This window comes from Camelus bactrianus, chromosome 3 (genome assembly GCF_048773025.1).
Source record: "Camelus bactrianus isolate YW-2024 breed Bactrian camel chromosome 3, ASM4877302v1, whole genome shotgun sequence".
In the NCBI taxonomy this organism is placed as follows: Eukaryota; Metazoa; Chordata; class Mammalia; order Artiodactyla; family Camelidae; genus Camelus; species Camelus bactrianus.
In genome coordinates this window covers 161,693,014-161,714,375 of record NC_133541.1, presented here as the reverse complement: position 1 = coordinate 161,714,375, position 21,362 = coordinate 161,693,014, and the positions used below count along the sequence as shown (strand labels likewise).

Below are 21,362 nucleotides of genomic sequence, written 5' to 3'. Positions count from 1 at the left end.
ACCGTTACTGAATCATTACAATCATTTCAGAAACTATTACTACCCCGGCTCACAGGCAAGGAAATCTGAATCTCGGGGAGGATTTATTATCATCCTGGACAAATTCCCATGGCCCAGAAGTGTCAGAGCCTCCGGCAGACCCTGGACTAAAATGCTCCTCATCACCACGGGCCCTGAGCCCAGGCTGAGGCCACGTTAGGTCTGCACGGGCCCAGAGCATGAGTCTGTGGGACAGGGAGTGGTCCCATTTGAAGTGCCAGGCCAAGGCCCTCAGGAACATATGTAATGAAACCAAATACCCAAACTCATTTCCAACGCACTTCCCTGTCCGGTAGGACTGCTCGGCACATCTGGCTTATCACCTGTGCACAGGCTGTGCAAGGGGCCCAGACAGTGACGTGACGTCCCCATGGAAGTGGCTCAGAGACCGCTTCATCACAGGACAGACTCTCCCGGCTTCCAACGTTAACTCTCCATTCCATTTCCAACTGGAAAGTAAGTTTAGACTTGTTTTCCTCTCCAGAAACAAAGAGAGTGGTAACATCAGCGGGAAACTCAAGACTGAGGAAGAGTCTCCTGGACATTTGGAAGGATAGGCTGGGGAGGGAACAGAGATAGGGATCAGAAAGACCCGTGTTCCAGTCCAAAGTCTGCACATCACTCGCTTTGACAGTTTCCTTATTAATACAAGTGATAAAATCTAATTATGATTGTTTTGAAAACTAAAAGAAATAACGTATGCCACTAGCATAGGTGTAAAATCCTCCATGAGTGTTCCAGAAATGGACGTGACCATGGTTAGATACTGTCTGCCAAGTCTTGTTTGCTAAGCTCACATCAGCCAGCCAGAGATGTGCCAGAGAATGCCTCAACAGCCATCAGCCTTCTCCAACTTGGAAACTCACAGTGTCCGAAGAACAGGCAGTGGTGGATGCTTTGGGACACTGTGGAGGTAGCACTCCAGTGATGACTTTAAAAAGCTGGGGAGAATTTAGGGGACCATACAGTTCAAATACAGTAAACTCATTCCATGTCTACAAATATTCATCTGTAGCCATGATGATTCAGAGAGGAAATATATATTCAAACGTACATCATTTTCCCACATAAGTGCATCAAAACAATTTGGAAAGAATGTAACTTTCTTCTCTAGATCACACAGTGGGGATTACAAGGTTTGTACTGACAGCACTACGTGTAAATCATATGCAAACGTAACTGGGTCCATTATCAGTCATCATCATTTGAAGGGAAGGATGGAAAAGAACAAAGCCAAGCTAATACGCTCCGTTATTTTGTTGGGTTACTATGTCACAGAGGAGACGGACAGGTCATCAAGGAACCACTCTGCCGTGATCACGGAGCCAGGGAACGGGATGGGCGGCAAGATGTATGGCGCAGCCGTAGCTGTGCCCGCCCTTCTAGGCAGGTACCCAGTCACTTCGACAAGATGTCAAAAGTGTATGCCCACGTCCTCATCACCTGTCATGCATTAAAGAGAAATGGAAACCTATAAACGGCCAATAACCTCGGTGGGTACACCGTCCAAAGAGCAACGTCACAGTTTGACAACTGGCCATCCCGGTTCCCTGGGCTTCATTCTTGGAGAACCTTAAAAACCACTCCTCTGTCCTCAAGAAGTGCTGCCTACTTGTCCTATCTTTGGCTCAGGGATACAGCACGTTCACGTGGACTTTAATGTCTGCACAGATTTGACTGTCTTTCTCCAGGTTCACTTGTCCATTCTGAAGAGGCCTGAGTTAAGTCCAAACTCCATAAGATCAATTCCCTCCAGTGACAACTCAACGAGCCTGCAATTACAAACCAACTGAACAGGACTGTCCTCAGCTAAAAATGTCACCCGCCTTTCACTGCTTTCTTAATCTCCTCTCCTGGCTAATTGCAACAGACTAAAACCACCCTCCACCAAGTTCCCCAACTATGTCAAATAGAAAGTAAGGTCCATAAAAGAGGTGACAACTCCATAGTCACCTCTGAATTCCTAGCATATGTTAATGTTAATAAGTAGAACTATGATTATGGCTTCTTTCCTTTAAAACCTTTCTGGTTATTTAAATGAGACCATGGAAGGGAGGAGTTTGGGTTCAGTATCTTGATCCAGTAGACTCTGGAGACATTTTTCGGAATGGCTGTCCACTGATTCATTCAAAACACAACTTCTCTTTCCGGGAGGAGCTGTGATTTTCTGCCAGGAGCTTGTTGTCACTCTCATGCCAGAACAGATTTAAACTAAATACATACATTGGATATGTTATTTTTCCCCGCTTCCAAAAAATTTAACTTTCCTTACTTCCTTGCCTTGAGGAATGCTTTTTTACTTTTCATTCTAATTCACCCTTTTATAAAGCAGGATTCTCAGGATGTGCTTGGCCTTACATAAGAACAGCCATCCAACTCCCAGTGTGAGAGGCCTTGGGCTCATCTCCTGACCTCCTGTCAAGGCAACTGAAACTCAGTTCAGGAGCCAACTGGCCCCCCAGGGCTTCTAAGGCTCGCGTATCTCCCAGAATCCCTGCTTTCTGGTTTGACATGTCTTCTGAGGATTTCCCCTCACTTACTTCACAATTAGCTGTGCAGCTTGAAAGATGAGGAAGGAAGGTCTTATTTCTTAATCAGCATTTTAAGGAACTTATGTAATGAAGGTTTTCAAGAGTTTCTAGAACCCTCCATTGCCAAGGCAGAAAACACAATAGATATTTTCTAAATTTAGCTATCATGTGCATTTTTTCTTTGCTTTTGTTTTCTTAACTGCTAACAGACATTTTTTAATTAAAAAATAAAATAAGGCCCCAAATAGGATAGAACATTGAAGAGGAAACAAAATTAAAGGGCAAAGACAGAAAAATGATAAGTACTCTACAAAGTTAATAGAAAACATACACTATGGATCAGATCAGCAATTCTCAGTAACAACTAATTGAAACCTGACTATGAGGTAAAATGTCTCTCCTGTCAGGAGACGGCCAACAGAAAGCAGAATTAAATCAACAAACTAAAATTCTAAGTCTGGCGAAGTAGAGAAGTCTACCAGCTAAATGTGTTTTCTTCTGGAAGAGAGGGAGACTCACAAGATCTTTTCTGTGGAGCCTGAGCCCAGGTGAGGACGGTGAAGTGAGCTCTGTAAGTACCCAATTAGCAAAGTGAGTGATGAATAAAGAGACGTGAGCTTTGATGACAGAGATGATACTACTATTCACTTGTCTTTTAAGTATGTCTTCACGTTCAATGATCAATACCTCGGCGTCCTCAGGGATTGAGATTATAGGAAAATGCACAGCCAGGGCCTAGACCTCCTCTGTGATTGTGGCACTGCACTTAGATGTTTCAAGGGCACCTCCAACTCCACCTGCAAAGAGCTGAATTCATGGTGCTCCTCCCATGGCCGTCCTGCCCAGGGCCCCTTGTCGGGGTCAAGGTCTGTCTGCCTCTCCCATCTCAGTCCCATCACTCACAGATGTGACTGGACCCCTCCTTCAGGGCCCAATTTCCTCAGTCAATGAGTCCCACCACCCACACCTCACCTACCAGGTTCTCACTGGCACTCCCTCAGCACTGACTCTGTGCTGGGGACCACACTGCACACTATGAACACGTTATCTCACTGGATCTCCACAGCAGTCCTGGGAAGTCGGTATATCACTGTTTCAATTAATAAGATAAATTGTTTCACTTCCTTGAGTGTGTCATCCAAAGTGACACGGCTACTGAGACACAAACATAGTACTGAAAATCACTTGAAAATTGAACACTGCTACACCTCAAAAACACCCTACTCTGACTTATCAGATCACCTCCTGCCGAGCCTTCTAAATGTTTCTAAGCATTCTACAAGACAAAAGTGATGTACGAGAGCACCCTTCTCCCCTACTTAAAATCTGACAATGACGTTCCACTTCCCTTAGGAGAAAGCCCCACCGGGCCTGAGCAAAGCCCAACAGCCCGGCATCCGCGTTCCCTGCGCGGCCGCGCCGCCTCACCCACCACGCAGCGCTACACGTGCCGTGTCCAGGACAGGGATGCTGACTCCCTACAACCCGGGGATCGTCTCAATCGAACAATGATCACCCTCTTCAGTGGTCACCCTATTCATTGCTGACTCTCAGAAAAATATTTTCTCAGGGTGAATCAATATCTTTTTCCTTACAACTTCCCATCATTGATAATGAGCTCCCCCCAAAAGAGAGAAGACCTAATCCTCAGTCTCCTTATCTGCAATGTATGAATAACAAGGAAATATGAGAGGTTTTAAGCGAAATAATATTGATATGAAGCTGAGGGACAATTCCCAACATACAGTAAGCACTCAATATGTGCTTACTTAATATTAATAAAATAGATTCCATTCCAGCAACCTTAAATCAATGTTTTATGGCTTTGTCCAAAAGACTACTGACAAACTATTGGACGAACCCCTTTGAGCAGATCCGCCCAAGCGTACTGGGATAGGTAAGCCTTGACTCCAGTTACAGCTGCAGCCAACCAGCACTACGGGGCAGGGGCAGTTTGCTCAAACTCTTACATGTTGTTTGAGCATTTAGTTGTAGTTATTGAATAAAGACAGGTATTATATAGTCAAAGCTCCTGAAACATAAATCTTCAAAGATTGATTCAAATTAGGTTTCAAGTACAACACTCTCACTAGAAATTATTTGAAAATTATTGTCTTAGCTCCTCTGCACATCAAAAGGTCATGTTCTTAATGTATCTGACTATATACACTGAGAGGATTGTTTAAAAGAAATTAAGATGAAGCCATAATGAATAAGCTTTCATTATAATCTGCACAAAGCCCCACCCAAGGGTCTCACTTCTCACTTCCACATAGGAGTTCAGGTAGCTTAACCTGGGTCTTGGTTTCTTATGACACGGGGGTGGGAAGAATTGTGGATAGATTTATGTAGCAAATATAAATCTAGGGTATTTGCTGTGTAGGAATCCTAGAAATAAATAAATTGATATATAGTCCCACCCTTAGGAAGCTCAGCCTTTCAAATTACAACAGCATTAAAAATGAAATGAGAGATACATTTAAGAAAATTTTACAAGATTTTCACATTGAACATTTTGAAGTATCACCAAAAAAATAATTAAAAGATCTACATATATGGAAGGCATCCCATGTTCATGGAATGGTAGACAATATTGTTAAAAATGTTAAGACTCCCGAAAGTGATCTACAAATTAAATGGGGTCCCTATCAAAATTCCAGCTGACTTCTTTGCAAAAATTGAAAAACTGATGCCAAAATTCATATGGAAGTGCAAGGGGCCCAGGACAGCCAAAACAATCTTGAAAAAGAAGAGCAAATTTGGAGGACTCACTCAAAGGTTACTACAAATCTATAGTACTAAAGTCATTATGGTACTGGCATAAGTTTGAATGCAAAAATCTATGAGACACAATAAAAAATCCAGGGGGGAAACTTACATTTACAGTCATTTTTCCAGAAATGTGCCAACAACACTCCATTGAAAGAATAGTCTATTCAACAAATGGTGCAGAGACACCTGGGTATCTGAAGGCAAAAGAATGATTCTGGAATCTGGACCCCCGTATTTTATATAACAAATAAAATATTAATTCAAAATGGATCACAGACAGAAACGTAAAAACTAAATGTATAAATTTTCTAAAAGAAGACATAGTTTAAATCTTTGTGGTCCTAGGATAGGCTATGGCTTCCTAGATACAATACCAAGAGCACAAGTGAAAAACAAGAAAGATAAGATGGACTTCATCAAAATTAAAACCATTTGTTACAAAGGACATCATCAAGAAAGTGAAATGAAAGGGGAAGGGGGTAGCTCAAGTGATAGAGTGCATGCTTAGCAAGAAAAATAAAATGAATAAATCTAATTACCTCCCCTAGAAAGAAATTGTTTTAATGTTTACAAAAAGTAAAGTGAAACGACAATCTGCTGAATAGGAGAAAAATTTTGCAGAGCATATATCTAATAAGAGACTAGTATCCAGGATATAAAACAAATGCTTACAACTGACCAATACAAAGAAAATCGACCCAATTTTTAAATATGCCAAGTATTTAAATAGATACACAATTGGCCAATAAGCATATGAAAAGATGCTCAGCATCACTTGCGAAATCAAAATCAAAATGATATCTGATTTTACACTCACTAGGATGGTTATAATCAAAACATGGACAATAACAAGTGTCGGTCAGGAGGCAGAGAAGTGGGAACCCTCAATATGCAGCCGTTGGAAAGGAGCAATGGTGCAGCTTCTTTGGAAAAGCCTGGTGTTTCCTCAAAAGGTTAGAAATATATGGCTCAGCTATTCCACTCCTACATATAGAGTCATCCCTCAGTATCCTCGGGGGGTTCATTTCAGGAACCCCCCACCCTGGATACCATAATCCAAGGATGTTCGAGTCCCTTTACAACCAGCCATCTGGATCCATGAAGTGGAAACTACAGATATGGCGGGCCAACTGTACAGCCAACAGAATGAAAATATATTCTCACAAAAACTTACACATCAATATTCATGGCAGTATCATTCAGAGTAGCCAAAGGTTACAAACAATATCCATCCATCAATGAATGGGTAAACAAAATTACCAAGAATAGGCCCACAAATTTTTGGTCATTGAATCTTTGACAAAGGAGGTGAGAACATACAATGGAGTAAAGACAGCCTCTTCAGCAAATGATGTAGGGAAAACTGGACAGCTGCATGTAAATGAATGAAGTTAGACTACTCCCTCACAGCATACACAAAAATGAATTCAAAATGGCTTAAAGACTTAAACATGTAGTCAAGACACTATGAACCTCTTAGAAGAAAACATAGGCAAAACATCTGACATACATCTCAACAATGTTTTCCTAGAGCAGTCTACTCAAGCAATAGAAATACAAGCAAAAATATACAAGTGGGATTTAATTAAACTTGGAAGCTTTAGCACAGAAAAGGAAACAATAAGCAAAACAAAAAGACAATCTATGGAATGGGAGAAAATAGTTGCAATAAATGAGACTGACAAGGGCTTAATTCCCAGAATATGTAAACAGCTTTTACACTTCATAAGAAAGAAAAACAAACAATTCAATCCAAAAATGGTCAGAAGTCCTAAAGAAACATTTCTCCAATGAAGACATACAATTGACCAATAGGCACATGAAAAAATGCTCAATATCATTATCAGAGAAATGCAAATCAAAACTGCAATCAAGTATCAACTCTCACTAGTCAGAATAGCCATCATTCAGAAGTTCACAGACAGTAAATGCTGGAGAGGCTGCGGGGAATTGGGAACCCTCCTACACTGTGGTGGGAATGAAGTTTGGTGGAGCCATTGTGGAAAACAGTATAGAGGTTCCTCAAAAGACTAAAAATTGACCTCTCATATGACCCAGCAATCCCACTCCTGGACATATATCCAGAAGGATCCGTAATTCAAAAAGACACCTACACCCCAACTTTCAGAGCAGCACTATTTACAATAGCAAGACATGGAAACAACCTAAATGTCCACTGACAGATGACTGGATAAAGAGTTTGTAGTGTATTTGTACAATAGATTACTATTCACCCATAAAAAAATAATAAAATAATGCCATTTGCAGCAACATGAATGGACCTGGAGAATGTCATTCTAAGTGAAGTAAGCCCGAAAGAGAAAGAAAAATACCATATGAGATCCCTCACATGTGGAATCTAAAACAAACAAACAAAAAAACAAAAAACAAAAAATAAAGCAAAGAAACAAAAAGATAAACTTATCTACAGAACAGAAACAGACACAGAGACATAGAAACCAAACTATGGTTACCAGAGAGGAGAGGGTGTGGGAAGGAATATATTGGGAGTTCAAGATTTGCAGATACAGAGTATGTATAGAATAAACAGCAAGTTTATACTGTATAGCACAGGAGAATATATTTATTATCTTATAGTAACTTATGTTTAAAAAGATTATGAAAATGAATACAGGTATGTTCTTCTTTAACTGAAGTGTTGTGCTGTACAAAAGAAACTGACACATTATAAAGTGACTAGACTTCAATGAAAATGTTTTTAAATAGACCAAAAACGAAAAAAAAGAAAAAGGATATTATCAAACTAAAAGAATAAAGTACTGATTCAGGCTACAACATGGATGAACCTTCAAACTTTATGCTAAAATAAGCCAGACACAAAGGCCAAATAGTGCCCTTTAAGGTGAACTGTATCTGAGTGTTTATTGTACTATTCCTGTAAATTTTCCGGAGGTTTGAAGTCTATCAATATCAAAAAAAACTTTTATTCATTAAAATCATAAAACGCTTCCTCACAGGAGGGCTTTAATTATTAAATGCAAAAATGCATGTAAAGCTCTTGAAACAACACTTTGCACGTCCACACACAGTCACTGCTTTCACTGCCACTCAGAGGTTGTTACCAGCGCTGATGAGAGCTACCTCCACTCGCTCTCCTGCATACAGGAGTGAGGACCTGAGCTCTAACAGGCAGTGTGAGCGTGAACCTGGGTCAGACACAGCCACATCCCAGACTCTGCGTTACCCAACTTTCTTATACAAACTGCAACATATAATGTAAACACGCTACAGGGATGTATCTTACAACGCAGGGAATACAGCCAATGTTTTACAGTAACTATAAATGGAGCATCTATTGTACACCTGAAATATATCATATTTTAAATCAGCTATATCTTTGTAAAAAATTAAAAAATAATTTAAAAATGTTATCACTTTAAAATTCAATTCAGTTTTTAAGTAACTACTAAACAGCTTAGAATGTATAAAAGCATTTAAGTGTGCTGTTTGTTTACATATTTATTTACTTTTAGCCTCCTGCTAAAAGAGAAATTAAACAATTTTTTCAAACACAGCTTAACAACCATAACAACAAAAAGGCAAAACTGAGAGTGAAGAGAAAATGGAGATTCAATACTTAAATGAAACCAGGGGGAGGTAAAGTCATAAAAATGGATTCCATGAAGTCAGGGCAAGTGTTAAAGGCCGACTAGAAATTCAGGTGTAAGATTCTTGACAGATAAAGCAAAAAGAAAAAGATGATGGGGAGGGCGGTACAGCGTGTGCTTAGCGTGCACAGGGTCCTGGGTTCGAACACCAGGGCCTCCACTAACAGATAAATACACCTAATTACCTACCCCCCCAAAGAGCCCCAAAGAAAAGAAAAAGAGAAATTTCTTTCCCAAATAATCCTGATATTAAATTTGGATTAAATACTTAAAAAAAAAAAAAAACAGAAAAGATGAGTGACACTGTGAAGGAAAAGCCCAGCTGGGCTAACAAGCTAAGTCACAAATCTAAGTGTGATAAGTGTCCGTTTACTGATGTAAGTTTTGCTGGGCTAACTCGTAAATCCGATGTCAACAATTGTCAGTAATGTGATCTGTTCCAAATTGATAAGCTTCAGTGTACTGATTCCTTGCTTTTTGTTGTTGGAGCCTTATTGGCTAATAGCCCCATACTTGTAATTAAACCTATAAAACCTCACGTGCAGGTCTTGGAGGTGCTCAGAGCTTCGGAACAGAAGCCCCTCTGAGCCCGCCGGGGTAATAAATCTCAGTACTCCAACCCTCTGTGTGGTGCTTATTTCTTGGCTGGCCTGTTGTTTCCAAAACAACACAAGCGACGATGCCCGTGAGATAGTTCTGCAGTGGGTGCTGGCAGGTCCCCATGTCTCACGTGGGAAAATCTGAAACATCCTTCTCACCACTCAGAGTCATCATAAGCCCACACCTCACTTCCCGCTGTTAAATGCAGGAGCACAGGCAGGGCCCGGCCTTTGTTCTCTCTGTGTCATCACAGTGAGATAGGATGGAAGGGGGCAGAGCACATCCATTCAAGGAAGGCCACAACAATTAACATCATAATGGTGAAGGATTCAACCCCCAATAGGCCTTGAGGCACAGGATGAAGAGATTTAACTTCTAGCAGATCTTGAGCTTCATTATGCACCCACTGTAATAGTAACATGGTGAATAACATGCCCCAGGCACCATGGCAGTCCCAAGGCTAGCCACAAAAGGTCAAAGGGTGGGAAATGGTCAACTCTCTGGGAATACAAGCCCCTTGCCCTAAGGCTGATCCTTCTACTTATTAGCATATGAAACCACCAAGCCCAAGAAAAAAGAGCAACAAAACACCACCTCGGGGTCACCACTCTCTCTCCCTCTTCAGAGAAGGCCCACACTATGTGGAGTGTGTACCTACTTTTAATCTGAGCATCAAACCCCCACAACTCGTGAAGTTTCTCTTGCCTTTCAATGTATCTCTCTGAATAAATATACCTTTACTCAACACTGGCTTGCTCTTGAATTCTTTACTGCATGAAGCCAAGGAACAAAATCTGGTGGGGCACATCCCAGGGGCTCATCCAAAGCCTGAGACACAGCCCTTCTCATGCGTCACGTTTTTTTTTTCTTGTATCAACAGGACTGGGTTGTGAAGGGAGCTCTGAGGCCCCAGCTAAGGGACAGAAGCAGCCCCCAGGGCTCGAATTGGCGGGCAGCCTCTTCCCCAGCAGGGGCCCTGGGGTCTGCCCAGTTCTGTGTGTTTCCCTGTTGTGCTGACTCCCCAGCCTGACAGCGTTCTCACTAGGCCTGTCCCCACAAAACCCTTCTCTCCAAAATACAAGCACATCATGTCACAGTCCTCTTGTTCAACCAGGAAATATTCAACCCACTGTTTCCCTCCCCAGTAAAGTACCTAACTGTCCTCCCTCCCATCCCACCACTTCTTTCTTTGTGACAACTCTGCACTCCCCACCCACCATCATGAACGCAGGTGCCTTGCTGGCTGGGACCGAGATGTTTCAGTCTCACACATCCTGCGTCCATTCACTTTCCCCTTGTTACCTTATAAAAGCCTTTCCTGAGTCACCCACGAATCTGATACTGAACATCACAAAGTGCTGAGTTTGCAGTCACTGTGTGCATACCTCCCAGGTTTTGAGTAGGTTTCCTTCACAAGATCTTCATTAAGGAGCTGCATCAAGAAGTTTAAAGAGTCTTTTCTTACATCTGAGCTGAGGAGCCTGCAAAAAATTTAAATGGCTTTGAAGAGAGGGTTAACCAGGGACAGAGGGTTCGCAGGTCCTATTCAACATTGTCATGAGGCAAAATGTTCTTCAAAGGCTCAGAGTGGCTTCTGAACGTGGAGTCAGCAAGGAGGAGGTGACAGGCAGTGAGTAGGGTGGGTGACACTGGGTGCGCTTCCCCAGCTGGGGAAGAATTGGATTTTGTTCTAGTTTTCCAAACAATTTCTTACTACCTTTTTCACCTATTGTCACATACCATTTCCTACGAATTAAGAATATCAATGTCAGTCATTTGGGCCACTTGGGAGAAGCAACACGATGCCATTCACAGGGCTGGGACATGACAGCCACACCAGTCTAGGTTGATAGACCAGTGGGGGTATTTCCAAGGTGATCACGGGCATGCAGCAAACTCCCCAGCTTCAATGACCTCATCTCAAAGGTGGGGCCAATAAAACTACCAAGAAAAGTGCGTGATGATTATGGAAGACATCTGTTTACTAGGTAAGTGCCCATGACACTGCAGCTTAATGGGGAATGAGTATGATTAACAAGGCCCTGTCTACCTGGCCACACGCTCCCTGCCTTCCTGCCTTGGTGCAGCAGCAGAGTTTGTTTAGCCGATATGAACGCCCCCAGAGCAGCACTGATGGGAAAGCTCGCAGCTCTGCACTGCGAGGTGTGTTCCTTTCCTTCTCAGAGCTGATCACAGTTTGCTGTCATCTGTTTTTATGTTTATCCCTTTTATAACTGCCTCCCCCCGGAGTTTTTGCTCAAGCAGCGCAGGGCCAGTGTGTCTTGCGGCCTGCCAGATATTCTGGGCTGGGAAACAGCTGACCCCACATCTGGCTCTACTGCTGAACGGAGAGGGCAGAAGGCCCTGGGGCACATGCTGAACCGAGGCCACTGCACCCAAAATTATGATCTGACTTTGGGCAAATTACAGTCTTCTTTACCCTGAGATTCCTCATCTGTCCATGAAAATAAATGCCCATGGCACACAGAGTTACAAGGATTAAAGGAAATCACCAAATTCATAACCTAGCCAAGGGGCTACCAGTGCGTCCTCAACAGACAAATGCTGCCTTTACGGCTCTGACACACGCGAAGTGGGGCGGCCGCACACAGTGAACACTGATAAATGCCAGTGTGTTAAGTGCTTCATGTGTGCTACAATACTCTTCAGAACTTACAACAATCCCAGGAAGAAACGAATAATATCATGCCCATTTCACAGATTCACCAACAGGTTAAGAGAGGTTACATTCTAGTCCAAGGCCCTATGGTGAGGAAATGGCGATTTAAACCGGATTCTGGGCCCAGGCCTTGTCTCCAACTCTCTCCCAGCCACCTGATCACTTGCCTATGAATTCCACCTGTCCAATACCTAAGTGTGCAGTCGGCCAGCTCTTAAATGCAATGTGTGCTACCGTTTGTCAATGTTGGTTAATTACCATAAACTGTTCTCAGAAACCACTACAGAAAAGAAAGGTGGACTTAAGGAATTCTGCATTGCGTTCTCCTGTAATGTGCAGAAACCCTTCCCTACACCACCAAATCCAAACGTATGCTTCCTCCATGTTTATGTTTGCACACGGCTTATTAAAGTAGAAGGTACCTGCAGTAATTCCATCTCGGCTGCTTTCCAAGGTTGCAGATTATCCATAATCATTCCGTGAATGAAAATACTACAATGTGAATGAAAATACTGCAACCATGTCAGTAAGCAAAGAATGCTGAAACCAAGTCATTAGCGGCTGCTGCCACCCCCCAGCGAGGAAAGGCCTGCAGCCCAGCCGCTGCAGCAACTCACAATGGTGCCCTCTGAGCAGACTCAGAATAAGAAAGGACAGGATACTGGCCCTAGATAGCTAGGTGCTTGTCTAAAGAATGAATTCAGTGAGTCCAAAATATTTTCTTCCTCCCATATATAGAAAAGCACTAAATTATTGAACTTGAGATACCTGGCTTTCTTTAGATAACAAGCAATCTTTTATTGTTCCAACAACCTTGTCTTTGTTGTAAAGCTCCTATATATCCTAGCTCATCCCAAACCTCTTGGGAGCAGTCCCTCAGAGAGATCTGAGAGGCTGTCATCCCGGCTCGAGTCCTCCCGCAAATAAAACATAACTCTTAAATTTTAGGTGGCACATGTATTTCAGTCAACTGTTTTGGACACCATGAAGGGACCCAGAGCAGACTTTCTCCACCTGAACTCTCCGAGTAACTGGGGCCTTTGTACCAGCAGTGGCCCTTTGTGACCATCTGCCTCCTCGGGGAGTCCAGATGAATTTGGGTGAGTCTCTCCTGGTTCTCGGATCTCATATATTGGTTGATAATCCTGAGTTTTATTTGGCGGTGTTTCCAGGTACCTGGCCCTCCAGTTGAAGGAGACTGGGGGGAATTACCCACCCAGTGGAGACATACTGGGTGGGACCTCGTTGAATGGTAACGGGAAATACCCACATTGAAGAGACGTCAGAAGTGGGCTGGTGGAAACCTATTAGGAAAATACTCACCCAGTGGAGACGTCCTGAGTGGGTCCAAGTTGAAAACACTGGGTTCAGGACTGAGTGGTTAGGTAAGAGGCTGGTCTAATGTTTTCCTCAATTTGGTTACATCCATTGAATTTTTCAGGATAAAAGTAAAACTCTTACGAGGAACCTTTCAACTCCAAAAATGGGACCATCCTCCTGGCTGGTAACAGCTTTCTCGGGTGACAGAGAATCTTGCAGGAGTGGTAGAGACAAAGACTTCATGCCATAGAGTTGTCCCTGCGGGAAATCTTACTAGCAAATTTATTCTGAGTACCCGACCTTACAATGGGGAATAGAACTTTCAAAAAAAATAAAAAAAAGAAAAGAAAAGAAAAAGAAATGACAGATTGCCAGCCTCCAATTAATACCCCAGCCAGGTTTATGTACATACAAAACTTACAACATTAATTGGGAATTAGAAAAGAAAATCTCAATCTGAAAGTAAATAAACAGGCCTGATAGAAACATTTTTTGGAATTCTGAACTTATAAAAACAAAATCCACTTTAGGGGGAACTTGAATTTCTCTTCCTGTGTCCTTGAAATGTAAACGTTTTATCTTTCTCTGGGTCTTTTAAGTGTGTTTATGTATGTATATGTATGTTTACTTTCTTTTTAAAGGAAACCTTGGACTCTGCCATACAAAAGGTACAAGTATTGCGTACATATGGTGGCCACGTAAATAAATTGGATTCTAAGCAATTCTTTGTTTGTACCAATTTTCAGATATTTTGCCATCTTAAACTTTGTTGCATCAGCCTGGACCACAAAGGCCTTTAGCTTTTGGAGAGTAAAGCTTTGAATTTTATTTAGGCAACACCCCCACTCTCATGTGGAAAAGCCTCTTCATCTTATTCATTTAAAATCACTATATATATATATATATAAATTGATGGCCATATGATGGATCCTTTAATTTGGAAAAGCTTTTAAATTTGTGAAAGTTGAAAGAGATCTCATGATAAACAGCTGTTTAATTGGTACCTATTAAAATCAAGTTTAAAGATAGAAAAATATATCTAATTGTTAACCTAAGAACTTAGTTTAAAAAAAAAACTGTTTTGAAAAGCTACATTTGTGTTTTTCCTTTCCAATAAATGGTTCTAGAGATGTTAATAAAAACTTAGAATAATTATTGGTAATTAAGTTGAATAACTGGAAAAAGGATTGTAAAAATGTCAGAAAAAAAAAGATAAGGGCTTATCCCAAATGGATAAATATTTTTATATGGTTATTTTGAATGAGATAAATAAAATGGACATTTTTGGAATAGATACAAGGTTTTGATACTACACTAGTAAAGTTAAAAAAAAGGGCCAGAGAGATCACCTACTGCCCCCAACATTAAAGTTCAAACAAGTCCATTTTATTTGCCACAGTTTAAAATATATGTATATATAGACTGATATACTTGATTAATGATTGGGACAACAGACCAATTAATCAAATTAAAAATTGAGTAGGACCTAAGCACTTTGGCTGAAACTTGGGCATCCTAGAGACTTTTCTATAAAATTAGATACAATGAACAAAAACAACAAAAAGTTTCTGGCAATCCTTCTAGAAATAAAAATTATTGATTAAACCTAATAAATATAAAAATTAAAGGTATAAGATTTAAAAAATTTGAGATAAATATTTATAAAATTGGTATATTTAAATGGTCTTTATGTAAACCTTTTGCTTAATTATGTTGTGGGATAGATCTGTTTCAATGGAAAAACGCTTCCCCTTCTTGGTATTATAAGGCTGGGCACATATCTGTCCCTCAGAAAATATTAATTGAACAAAGTAAAGGAAACCAATAGAGTTACATGAGCCATCCAATATAACGTAGAACTAAAAACTAATATACAGTGGCTAATAAAAAAAATATAATAAGAGGTTTACCCTGGGTTTAACTTATAACTCAAGGAAAAGAGACATCACTAAATACCTTATGCAAGCTTTGGAAGACATGATAAAGTAAACCTTAAAGTTTTAAAACATTGAATTCTTTGTTTACAGCTCTCCTGATTGATAAAAAAAATGCCAATTAAGGAGATACAATTGGTTCTGGGTGACAGAGCAGTTCTCTGGGGAACTGGAAGCGTGTGTCTTTGTCTTGCAGACCAGAAATGTAAATACAGAAACAGTGACCTAGTACTGAGCCTAGTTAGCTCAATGAGATAAAACTTAGGGCCAAGAAATTTTTGGCATTTTAGAACTCAGAACTCTGACGGGTCCTTCAGACTTTGTCAAGAAATCTTAAATATCTGTTTCATAAATAGTAAGCCTTAGTGATTTGAGCAAGCAAATTCAGCCTACTAGAACTATTATTATACCTATATTATAATTAACTTTTAAAGTGAAGCTATGAGATCTCTAGCTTTTGTCTGTTTATAAACCTGCGTACACATTACAGATGTGAGATATTTATACAGCTAAAAAAAAAAAATCAAAGTCAAAGATCTCTGCTTAATTGACGTAAAAAATAAGAGCTTACAAATTAAGTATTTTTAAAATAAAAACTGAACAAATTGACTTTCAGCATCACGTGAACTGGAAAAATTCAATATTAAGATAATATTTGATATTGTTTAGTTTAAGTTTGTTCTAATTAATATAGACATCTTTAAAGTCATCAATATTAAGTATAATACCTTTACTGTACCTAGGTTTAATGAAAGTCAAATAAGATTCTGTTATATCTGGTGAAGATTTGTCAAGAAAAAAATAACAGTAATGTGGTGTGGTAAAATTTTAAGTAAATTAAATGCAAATGAGATGAGAGCTTTGGGTAAATTTTTAAAATATATTTTTAAAATGTATGCTTAACATAATCTCTAAATGTTTGGTATCTTTAAATTCTAGAGTTGTGCTAAATTAAGTTAAATGATAGGATTTTATTTAATAGCTATGCCATTTTCAGATAAAATAAGATTGAAATATGAATTACTTAACATTTAACTTACTCTTACAGAGAAACTAAAGGTGTTTAGATATATTAATAAATGGTTGGTGCCACCCTGAAATAGACTCTATTTTTAAGGGAATGATCTCAGTATCCTAGGAAAGTAAGATAAATGTGTAAAGGAAGATATAAGAATGGAATTATATTTTGTTAATGAAAAATAGTGACTTTGTCCTGAAGCTGGTTATTTCTGAATGGAAGAGAAAATAAGGGACACACTAATATGAGAATAGAAAGCTGTGGAAGGCTTGTGGAAGAGGTACCCTAAGGAAAGAGTTTCGTACGTTGTCGGAATTGGCTAAATTTAGAATCAACTTGGGCAAAGTAAATGAATCTTAGAAGTAAGTTGGTACAAGACTAGATTTGGTTTTCTCGCTGTTAAGAGGAAACATGTTTTTTGAAATGTTAATCCACCTTCAGCAACAGATTGTAAACCTTCTTATACCACTTAACTGATCTGTTCTGCCTTTACCTTTGACGTATTTTCTTGTTAATGAATAAGTACTGCTTTACAGTGACCTATATGTTTATCTGACCAAGTGTTCTGAAATCTTTTAAAAAGATCCCCAGATATCAATTTCTAATTAAAGTTCTTTTAATCTCCAGTTAAGTTTGGGAAGTTACAGATGGCCCCTGAAACATCCCAAAGAGAGATTTTAAAAGAGTAAGTTTCAATTGGCGTGTTAAATAACATGATATTGTCAAATGAATAATAAATCTTCTAAGGTTATATTGTATGAGAAAATATTATTAATATAGATATTGTAGAAATTATATGGACTCCCTAAAATTCTGGTATATCTGAAATGTTACCAGTGATATTTCTGGGTATAGTGACCAGGTTTCTTTATCGATTATAGTGTAACGGTGTTTAACCATGATTTTAAATCTTTTGTCATTTATAGACAGTTAATGGTTGTCTTCTGATGGTTTTGCAAAATGCTTGCTCTTCAAGGAGATTTACTGATTTCTAATAAATTTCAAACTATAGCAGTGAACTAAACTGGGTAAGAAATTTTAAATTTCCAATGAAAACTGTGATTAAAAGAATTAGTTACATGGGACTGAGTAAACTGGTGAATATGTTTATAAATTTTGATTTTGTTTAAAATACTACTGGCTTTTAACCTGTTTCCCAGACATAAAGAATCTCTTCTCTTTAAGCTAGCTATGATTCACAGCAATTTGATAAATTATACCTATGTAATCAGACTTGGAACAGTTATCTTTTCTCTCTATCTGATCCCTCAATAGACTAAAAACTCTTAGGTCCCCAGTGGCTCTATCAGACAAATGAGGAAGATCATCTTCTAACAGATATAGGAATCTCAAGGTATTTTAAGGATTTTAAAGAGAAAAGAATTTACCTAAATCTGTAAGGCAGAAATCCATGACAAGCCGTTGACGGGGCTTTCCAGGCCTTAGCAAATCTTATTAACATTCTACCCTGAGACTCCTTATTAAAAGTTCCAACACAGCCAATTTAAAAAAGCCTATATGATCAAATAATCAGACTTGACTTGTAAAGAAATTAATCTTGATTTGGCTTTGAGAAAAATGAGGGTAATTTTAGAGAGAAAAAAATCTATATTTTACTGGATATTAAGTTCTAGTTTTGTTAATTGAGGTCTATATTTACTAAGACACTTCCCAGATCATTCCTTGCTTTTATGTCATATTGCTGTACAGTTTAATTTAATTATGAAAAGGATACTCTAGGTTTGTTTCCGAAGCTCAGTAATCTATCCTTGTGTAAATTTCCAATGCTCCATGACCTAAGCCAGGGGATTATACATACTGGAACATGCATGACTTAAAGAACTGTCTCCAACCTGAATGGAAAGACCTTTTATCAAGTACTCTTAACTAGACCATACACACAAAAGCTGAAGGAAACGGAATTTCGAATTCATTTCCTGTCAGAAACAGCCCCTTCAGTGCACTGGCCTATAGACCACTTGCTCACCTGAAAACAATGCCAAAATGGTGAAAAAGCTACCAGGCCAGGATGAGAAGAAGACGACATCTGAGCTCGACAGCTGACCCAAGACAACGGACCAGGCTTGTATACCAATTACTTTGACAATTTCTCCTACCTTTTATTATGAACTACTCCAATTGTTAAGTTTATGGTAAATTACCTATGTCTAGTACTTCTGTGTTACCTTGGTGGGTTTCCCTACTCCAAGGCTCTAACTAGATAGCCCTCAGAAACGTTATTCTAAAAATAATTTATAGTTCTCTTTAGGCCACTGTTGATCTTACAACGTGGGAGAACTCACCTGGCCAATTAATACCTGCTCGGATCCTGACCATAAATATGAACTTTCTCATAAGATCACTCAAACTCAATCAGAAATACAAGCAAAATTTTAACCCAAATATACAACTTCTCTACTATTAAATTCTTACTCGTTACTTAAAAACGTTACTAGCTATATTAGTTATATGATCTCTATTTTATTAAATTGTTGTCTGTTACATTTCCCAACGTGTAACTAGGCCTACAAGATTGATGATGGCTAAACATCCTGAAGAAATAGATAAAATTTTTAACCCTGCATAAAATAAATGTAATAGTGTGATTCTAGGTATGGGAATGAGCAACGAAGGGCAAACATTTCCTGGATCATAATAGACTAGTAAGACAGGCGATCCAGAAAACTTTTAGTATCAACAGGCCCTGATAAAAAAAACCTAACACCTTGAATGGCAGCTCAGAAAATTCTTCACCTGAAAAAGGAATGAGCCATCCTAGCACCGTGGGACAAAATTGGTCATGAAATGTCTCTCAAAATATAGGTCGAATTTAGGACCAAGGGGGAGCACTGTGAATGAAAATACTACAATGTGAGTGAAAATACTACAACCATGTCAGTAAACAAAGAATGCTGAGACCAAGCACTCAGCAGCTGCTGCCACACCCCAGCGAGGATATGCCTGAAACCCAGCCTTTCAGCCACTCACAGTGGTGCCCTCTGAGCAGACTCAGAATAAGAAAGGACAGGATACTGTCCCTAGATAGCTAGGTGCTTGCCAAAGGAATGAATACAATAACCCATATGTTTGCTTCATCCCATACATAGAAAAGCACTAAATACTTGAACTTGAGATATCTGGCTTTCTTTAGATAACAAGCAATCTTTTATTGTTCCAAGTACCTGGTCTTTGTTGTAAAGCTCCTATTTATCCAAGCTCCTCCCCTACCTCTTGGGAGCAGTCCCTCAGAGATCTGAGAGGCTGTCATCCAGGCTCGAGGCCTCCCGCCAAATAAAACATAACTCTTAAATTTTAGGCTGAACGATTATTTCAATGAAGTCCCAGAATAGACACAACTCATCAATTCTGTAATGGAACACACTGAGTCAGGAACCAAAAGCATGTTCTAGTCCCGAAAAACTACGGTTTCCTCTTTCTTCCTGTCATTATACAATCCCACCAGAACTCATTAATTTGCTGTCTGCACGCTTGGCAACCAAACTCAGAGAAGATTCAACGTAACAGAGCTCCATGCTGGGGAGAACCCCCCGCAGAAGCACAGCGGTTGGCCTGCCCTCCCGCACGCTCTGCTGACCCCTAGTGTCCTCCGTGGAGACCAGGCCAACAGAACTGCTCCAAACAGCTACAAAGTCCCACAGATTAAATAAAAGCATTTTATTTTATACTATATGTTATGTATATACTCATCTCTGAAAACAGCTTTGCCAGAAGCCCAAATCTTCAACATTAATCTGCAAAGGCAAATCCGGTCCCCAAGGGAAAACAAGTTTTAAGATGATGCTATGGCCTCCAAAGTCCTCTCCAGGACCATCAACCAAACTGCCTGCAGGCCTGCAGCTGCAGGCGGCTACATGTCTGCTTTTAAAGCAACCCCTTCCTGCCCTCGGGCACTACAATGTCCCTCTACGCCCTCCCTTCTCAGGGTAAGAGCAGCTGCTGCAGAACCTTGCAGGGCAGCACTGACAGGACTGGACTAAAGGATCAGAGCTAAACTAAGCCTTCTGATGACACGAGCTGTGTCACTTTACAGATGAAGATATATATAGAGAGGGTTTGGGTGATATTGCTCAAAGTCACACAGCTAATAAGTGGCAAAGTCCATACCTCTGCTCCTCCCTCTGGCGTGATGCCCCAGCTGGGACGCCCACAGGGTTCTCTCGTGCCTGCCTGACCAGTCCTTTACTGTCACTCATAACCCACAACACGGTCTGACCCTAGCCTGCTTTTTCAGCATCTTTTCCTTCCAATCTAGCAGGAACAAGGCTGCTTGGGCCACTTTATGACTTCCGGCTTCCCAAAACCTCCATGCTCAGGCTGGTCTTGCCTGTGCATCCTTCCCCCTGCTCAGAGGCACTTCTTCCCCTGCAGGAGGACTTTTCCACTCTCCACAGGGACACCCCCTCAGGGGAGCCCTCTTCTTGCCCTCAGAAAGGCAGGTGTCCCAGGCCACATCCCGAGCTGCCCCATTAGGTCTGCGGGTGCTCAGGTCTGCTAGTCAGACCAGCAGCCTCAGAGCCAGGAATTATGCCCGGGTCACCCTGCAAACCTACTGCCCGCCTCACAGCCCCCAGCCAGCAGGCCACCTGGAAGTCACAGCAAGTGCCCCACCCAATCCAGAAGTCTCTTCATTTGCCAGCACCGCTGATGACTTGTCTCCAACCTTTGGTCAGTTTTGCAAAAAAGAGCACCTTCCACAGTGAACAGGGGGTTTTCGCTTCTGCTCCCATCCTTACTGCAAATGTCAAGGGAAACCAAAAGGCCTTTTCTCAACACTTTTCTGATGACACCCTTCCACCCACTATACTCATATGCTCAAGA

General features: G+C 40.4%; 1 long non-coding RNA gene across 1 annotated transcript in view; it reads right to left on the bottom strand.

Moving 5' to 3' along the window:
- Positions 1-21,362, bottom strand: part of LOC141577227 (uncharacterized) — an 86,610-nt gene that overhangs the window by 2,397 nt on the left and 62,851 nt on the right. Inside the window, exon 10 of the long non-coding RNA XR_012506089.1 lies at positions 10,957-11,052. This is a non-coding gene — a long non-coding RNA (uncharacterized LOC141577227). The remainder of the gene's footprint in view (positions 1-10,956; positions 11,053-21,362) is intronic.